Genomic DNA, 7,570 nt, shown 5'->3' with positions numbered 1-7,570 from the left:
TAATTTTTTTTTTTACCAAGACAGTGCACTCTGCAACATTTTTGAACAAGAGTTCAACCGACTTTTGCTTTTACACTTCAAATGACAATGAATTCACTAATTAATCAAGCAATCTATTCCTTTTGGGGGCAGCTCTGACTGAAACACACTTCTTTCTTTTTGTTTCAGAATTTGTTTCCCATTCATTTCTAACCATTTGTACAACCCACCCCCCCCCACCAAAGCAGCAATACAAGAATAAAACTATCACTTAAAATAATCCTATGAAATAACCTTTTATATATTTTTAGTATTTATCATATTAGACTTTTATAACATGTTCTTTTTCATACTTGGCACTCCTGCTTCCTTCAACTATTCCTGTTGTGAAATATTTTCAATTCCTTTTGACCTCTTGGGTGCTGCCCCCAGATAAATTCCAAGTTGCTATTGTCTGGCTTATGATGCAACACCCCCAGCTGAGCACTAATTCATATGAGCTCTGATAAGGGCAAAATGTAGTGGACATTGTGATCCTGTCAGTCTGAACCCTATTCTTTTATGCATACAGCCTTAGATTGCATTAATGGTTTTGGTAGCACATCCCAGTAACTTGTGCTGAGCTTGTCTTAGACTAAGCCCTTTTGTTGCAGTTTTGTTATTGATTTCATGTTAGCTGTTTAGTCACATCTCTATTCTGCAAATGTGCAGTGGATTTTAAACACAATGCAAGACCTTCAATTTTCCATTATATTTTATATTGATAGATTCCACTGATCCAGCATTTTGAGAGCTTTTTAGGGTCCTGATCCTGCTACCCTACCAGAATTTCTTTTAGCATCATCACCGTCATCATGATTTTTTGCTGGGCAATGAGGATTAAGTGACTTTCCCAGGGTCACACAGCTAGTAAGTGTCGAGTGTTTGAGCCAGGATTTGAACTTAGGTCCTCCTGAATCCAGAGCCAGTACTTTATCTACTTCATTCATAAACTTGACAAGCACAGCATGCTCAGCAATGTCCAAGTCATTGATAAAAAAATTGAAAGCCAAAGGGCCAGGGTAGGGAACCCAGAAATATGCCTCAAGGTAGATAAAAATTCTTTAAATGACATTCTTTGAGTAGGTCATTCATTTAGCCATTAATACCCTCAGCTACAACTACCTGCTTCCCACCCCTGACTTTCTTCATGTCGTATATAAAGATAGCATGAAAGGTTTTGTCAAAAGTCCTTCTGAAATTCAGATACCCTACATCTAAAGCTTCTGAATGATTTATCAGTCAAGTGATCCTTTCAACAAAGGGAATGGAATTAGTGGTAAATCAATTTAGTGAATTCATACTAGTTTCCAGTAATCACAACTTTTTTTTTCTAAGGGCTTATCAACCACATTTAATAACTTTTAATTTTGTCAAATATTACACTCAAGTTCTTAGGTCCATATGTATCAAAATCTACCTTTAATCTCTTCACTGCAGTGTAGATCAGTGGAGTGTATGCTGAATTTGTAGTCATAGGATCTGGATTTGAATCTCACCTCTGCTATTTACTACTTACGTGGCCTAGGGCAAGTCCCTTAAACTCCAAGGCCTCCTTTTCCCTATCTATAAAATGGAGTTGGACAAGGTGACTCTTAAGGTCCCTCTCAGCTCAGATCTATGATCCTTATCATTTCCTAGGGCAACTGAAGTATAAAGAGATTGTGTTTTGTCACTTAAGGGTATCAACCTAAAAATTAATGAAAACAATCAATATAACAAAATTAAGGTCTTTAACCAGGGCAGAGGACTAGCCACTCATGGTACCACAGAACAGGTACTGGGGTACCCTGAAAGGGAACAGGGGACAGGGTTTATATGGGGTACCAGAACAGAGAAAGCAAGGAGACTGACCTTGGAAAGAGTAAGTTTCTCACAGTTTAATAAGGTAGGTTTTTTTACTTAACAAGAAAGCTTGAAGATCTCTGGAGAGGAGAGTTTGAGAGATCTAGAAATTAATCAGAACCTGGAATTGACAAAGTCTGTTCAACCCCAGGCAATTAATTGACCTGAGAATGGGGACCAGAGCAGCTTCAGTCAGTTCTGAGTCACCTGAGTTTGTCAAAGGTCATATAGCTAGTATGTATCTGAGGCCAGATTTGAATTCAGGATTTCAGACCTAATGGTCTATCCACTATTCAGGTCCACTTTGCCATCTAGATGCTTATAATGTCCTTGAGATCAAGGATTATCATTATTTTACTTTGTATTTGTATTTCCACATAATAAGCACTCAATAAATTCTTGTTAACTTAATTTGATATGGAGTAGAAATTCTGCAGATGTAGCCACTAACCCTGATGAGGGCACCTGTCTCTTTTGTTCTCAGGGGTTGTTGTAGCAAGCCTACAAAAGCAGAACTACAGAGGTAGCTGAGGGGGTTGCTGACTGGACCTTCGATGCATAGGGCTGGAAGTAGTGTCTTAATGGAGCTCCAGGAATCCAGGTGAGGCCTGGGTGTCAGTGTTCAGTATAGCTACAGGACATCTGGTTACCCAGAGTCAGGCTTTGCCTGTGTGTCTGCATTTGTGTCCACTTACATTTTTATGCAGAACTCTGTGCAGCTGGATGCAGGGTAAGGAGCTAGAGCTCTTAAATTAGGCCTAGCCTAGATACCAAAGGGTTTGGGAAAGAGAGGACATTGTATGTTATAGCTAGCAATGACTGTACCTTTGACATTTTCTGAACTCTTCCTTATTCTCTAGGTCATGTTTATGCCAAAAGCTTGGGGACCTTAACACTAAGGTTGCTACAGGGGAAATAGGTGGTGTGGGGGGTCCTTAGGTATTCCTCTTTAAAGAATTATACCACTTGCACACAATTTGATTAAAATAAAATAGTCTTTTATTTGGAGCACTTAAAGAAAGTGACCAAGAAAGAAGTCAAAGACTTCCCCCTAGGGGAGGAGTTATGTTAGAGACATCTTGCTTGTCCAACAGAAGAAAGACCAAAGCTTTTATAGAGGATGTATGGTGGGGGCGACAGATGGGCTGACCACCTGATTATGGAAAGTTCTCTTTGGGGGTGGGGTGGGGGGAAAGTTTCCTGAGAGTCAGGGAGAATTTTCTTTTGGAATGATAGTCTTAACCTCTGGAATTATCTTTGTCTCTTACCTCTGGTCACATAGTAGCCATGCATAAACTGACTTTCCTGCTATAGAATTTCATCTACCCCTACTTCTTGTGTGTGTCCATCCTGATAGCTAGTTGGCCAGTTTAAACTTTAATAGTCCCAACGCTGATGCCACTACCATCCCTAAAAATCCTATAATATGTGACCTTGATGCAGAAGGTAGCTCCTGTGTTCACATTATTTCATCCTCCTCTTCAGGCGGAACTTAGGTATTTCCTGTTTCCTTGTTTTGGATATCTTTCTTAAATCCTTAAAAATATATCATTTTTAGCATATCTTGCAAGTTTCAGCTTATACTAGATGTTTTTCTTAAAGACAAAGTAACACAGACTTAGTACTGGAAAAGATCTTGGAAATCACATAGTCCAACCTCCCCATTTCACATATTAGGATTTGAAAGGCTGAAAGAGATCAAGTGACTTGCCCAGAGTTAGAAAACTACTCAGTGGTAGGGCAAGGACTTAAGCCTAAATCCCCAACTCTAAAACCAAGAGGCTTCACCACCTCACCTTGCTATTAGTTTTCTCTGACATTAATTTTTCAAATTCATCCTACTCGCTTTGTATTCTTTTCTTATTAGACTAAATACAGTGGGCAGCTATGTGGCACAGTGGATAGAACACTGGCCCTGAAGTTGGGAATACCTGAGTTCAAATCTCTGCTCAGACTCTTACTAGTTGTGTGACCCTGGGCAAATCACTAAACCACCTGCCTTAAACATCTGGGACCATTTCCAGTTGTCCTGATCTATATCTTGCCACTGAACTTGGATGGCTCTGGAGGAGAGAATAAGGTTGGTGACCTTGCACAGCCCTCCTTCACTTACATCCAATTCAGTGTAAGTCATGAAGTCACCTTGATGTCATGGTCTTTTTCAAGAAGGAAGGACAAACAACAACAAATCTTATCATCCTAGGGATCCAAATAGGCAGGATTTAGAAGAGTAAATGTTGGCTCGTCATTTTTGTTTTGTTTTGTTTTGTTTTAGTTTTTAGTTTTTGGTGAGGCAATTGTGATTTAGTGACTTGCCCAGGGTCACACAGCTAGCAAGTGTCAAGTGTTTGAGGCTGGATTTGAACTCTGGTCCTCCTGAATCCAGGGTCAGTGCTCTATCCACTGCATGACCTAGCTGCCCCCAAATGTTGGCTCTTTAAAGGGCATGAATCTCCTCTCCTTGAAATGCACATAATTAGTTTGTATTTAAAGCTTAATTAAGCTAACAACTATTTGATGTGTTGAATAGTTGGAATTGATCTCCTTGAAGAAAGAATCAAAGATAGGGGCAGCTAGGTGGATGAAGTAGATAAAGGACTAGCCCTGGATTCAGGAGGACCTGACTTCAAGTCTGGCCTCAGCCACTTGACACTTACTAGCTGTGTGACCCTGGACAAGTCACTTCATCCTCATTGCCCTGCAAAAAAAAAATGGGGCTGCTAGAATTGTGTGTATGTATATGTGTATATATATATATATATATATCCTTTTCAAACAATTGATCTCTATTTAAAGACCACCTAATAGTTTTCTTTGTTTGCCTTGATATTTAACTCTAACAGTTCACATTAAGCACACTGCAAGCTTTCAAGCATTAGCCTAATAAAAATAGTGATTCATATTCTTTCATAACATTTAGCAATTTCAGTTCTATTGGCTTAAGCTTCTTAATGTGTAAAATGCATAGCAAATGTTTTTTTAAGGATTCATAGAAGGGGATACAGATAGGATAATTTTCTTACTATATTGTCAAAGTTAAATATATTTTAAAAAAATAAAATTCTGTCCAGAGTTAGTTAGGTGGTGTAAAAGATGCAGTCCTGGAACTAGAGTGCAAATTACCCAAGTGAAAATCTTTCCTCAAAGACTATGGGCTAGTCATGTAGTCTTTTTCAGCTTCCATTTCCTTATTTATAAATGGACTAATTAGGGCAAAAAAGTCATGGTTGTTTTGTGGGGCAAGTGGGAAATATGTAAATCAATGGACAAAGTTAAAAGCTAAATAAATGTTAGCTTTGAAACAAACTCATGGTTTCATATACAAACCTCTAAATTGATCCTAATATGTAAAAACAAGTAATTTCATTTGAGACACAAACCCAAGGGCTTAGTGAAGTCTAAGTAATAAAGATTATTGTCCACCAAGGTCATTGAAGGTTTACTGGAAGAAATGGGAGTAGAGGGGCACTTAACAGACAAGGATTATGTATGGTAGTTGGGGAACCGGCAGAACAGAGGCACAGAGAGGGTGAAAAATATGGGACATTAAGAAGGCAGAATGTCCATTTTGTCTGCACCTGAGAAGGGTGAGGAATGAGATGAAGAAAAGCCTGAAAGGCTGACAAATGAGACTTGAATCTTAAGAAGTAAACCTTTTTAAAGATGTCAATGAAATGGTTGAAGAAGTTGTAGTATATGGTTGTGATGAAATACTGCTATGCTATAAAACATGATGAAATCAATGATCTTAGGCATAGAAACACTTGCATAAAATTGATGAAAAATGAAGTGAGCAGAAACAAGAGAATATTTTATATAGTAATATTAATATGGCTTTAAGAATAACCTTGTATGGGGAAGCTAGGTGGCACAGTGGATAGAGGACCTGCCCTGGAGTCAGGAGGACCTGAGTTCAAATCTGTCTTCAGCCACTTGCCACTTACTGACACCTACTAGCTCTGTGACCCTGGGCAAGTCACTTAACACCAATTACCTCACCAAAAAAAAAAAAAAAAGACCTTGTGCCGCTATCATTTTAATTTTTATAAATATACAAATTAAAAATAAAGGACTTATGAAGAAAGACACTAATTGCATAAATAGAAGTATGTATAGAAAAAATGTAATATATATTTGTGTCTAAAGGTAGTCATTTCTAGGGCAGGGGGAGAAAAAAGGTAAAAAAAAAAATGTACCCAATAATTTTGCTGTATATTTGGAAGGAATAGCAAGTTGTACATTGTAGGCTTACAGTTTCATGCTCAATCATCTTTTCTATAATACTGTTTTATGAAAATGCTTGTTTTGTTCTGTGAATTAAAAATAAAATAGATTTAAAGAAAGAAAGAAAACATGCCAGAGAATATGTTTAAAGCCTTTGGCCCCTTTGAAAATAAATACTAAAAAGATATGTAATTATACAACATGGCTTTTATTCCCTACTCCCAAATGGCATGGCAGCATTCCCCTGTGGGTATACTTTGCTTTAAGTTTGAAATTTGTTTTCTGTTTGAGTACTATAGAGAAACCTACTTAAAAAAGGCATTTTCTCATAACAAACCAATTAGTTAGAATGAGGCTTTATCTAATGTACCTGAGAGAATTCCTTTGAGCACTGGAATCATGAAAATAGAAGTTACCAATAGTGTGAGCCTCTATTTCCAATAGTAAAATTCTTAGGTGTCTGTATCATGTCTTTAGATTACCTTGACCAATAGCCCTAGGGGCCCATTCTATGGTGAAATCCCATAGCTGAACCTCAGCTTAATAAAATGACTTCATCCTAAGTGTCCTCACAACTCTCTAAAAATAGAATATGCTTGCAATGTATTTTAGGTTGTCACCATCCTCTCTACCTTCTAGGAAAATGTGTAAGATTATAGGAAACTTTACACAAACACACAGACACACACACACGAGTGGGGGGTTGAGGGGTGAAGTGGTGTGTGTGTGTGTGTGTGTGTGTGTGTGTGTGTGTGTGAGACAGACAGACAGACAGATGTGATGGACCGTGCAACTTTACCTTTATTAATATTTTGAGCCCAATGGTACTTCTTTAATTGCCTCTTAAACTCAATGGGATCCCTATGCTATAGTGCCATTTCAGGAAGCTCACTGGGTGAGAAAATGGGGGAGATATATAGGTAAAGAAAATAGAGAAAAGAAATACTTTAGTGCTCGCTTGGGCAGCACATATACTACAACTGGAACAGTACAGAGAAGATTAGCATGTCCCCTGCGCAAGGATGACAGGCAAATTCATGAAGAAATATTTTGGATAATCTCTGTTTGCATTTCACATTCTCATCATCCCTTCCATTATGCCTTCTGTTTCTTATTATTAGAGGTTTGAAAGTCTTTTTTTTTTTTTTTAGTGGGATATTTCTAAAACCTATATCGTAAGTGAATAATGATAAGGGATGGGGAAAGTAGCTTAAAAAGGTCCTTATTATTCAGAATAAAATTTAATTGACAATCAAATTTTGTACTAGGACTTTTCATTCCTCATGCTAAAAGGCTTTAAGTATTTAATTTTGTTGTTGTTGTTTTTCAGTTGTGTCCAACTCTTCATGATCCTATTTGAGGTTTTCTTGGCAAAGATAATGGAGTGGTTTGTCATTTTCTTCTCCAGCTCATTTTACAAAGGAGGAAACTGAGGCAAACAGGGTTTAGTGACATTTTCAGGGTCATCCAGCTACTAAGTGTC

General features: G+C 37.8%; 1 non-coding gene across 1 annotated transcript; it reads left to right on the top strand.

Annotated features, from left to right (window-relative positions):
- Positions 1-7,037: 7,037 nt before the first annotated feature.
- Positions 7,038-7,139, top strand: LOC122733083. The gene has a single exon (XR_006353689.1). It is a non-coding gene; the product is annotated as a U6 spliceosomal RNA (small nuclear RNA).
- Positions 7,140-7,570: the final 431 nt, after the last annotated feature.

This window comes from Dromiciops gliroides, chromosome 6 (genome assembly GCF_019393635.1).
Source record: "Dromiciops gliroides isolate mDroGli1 chromosome 6, mDroGli1.pri, whole genome shotgun sequence".
In the NCBI taxonomy this organism is placed as follows: domain Eukaryota; kingdom Metazoa; phylum Chordata; class Mammalia; order Microbiotheria; family Microbiotheriidae; genus Dromiciops; species Dromiciops gliroides.
Note: the sequence above shows the minus strand (reverse complement) of the source record. Positions and strands in the feature narration are given on the sequence as shown.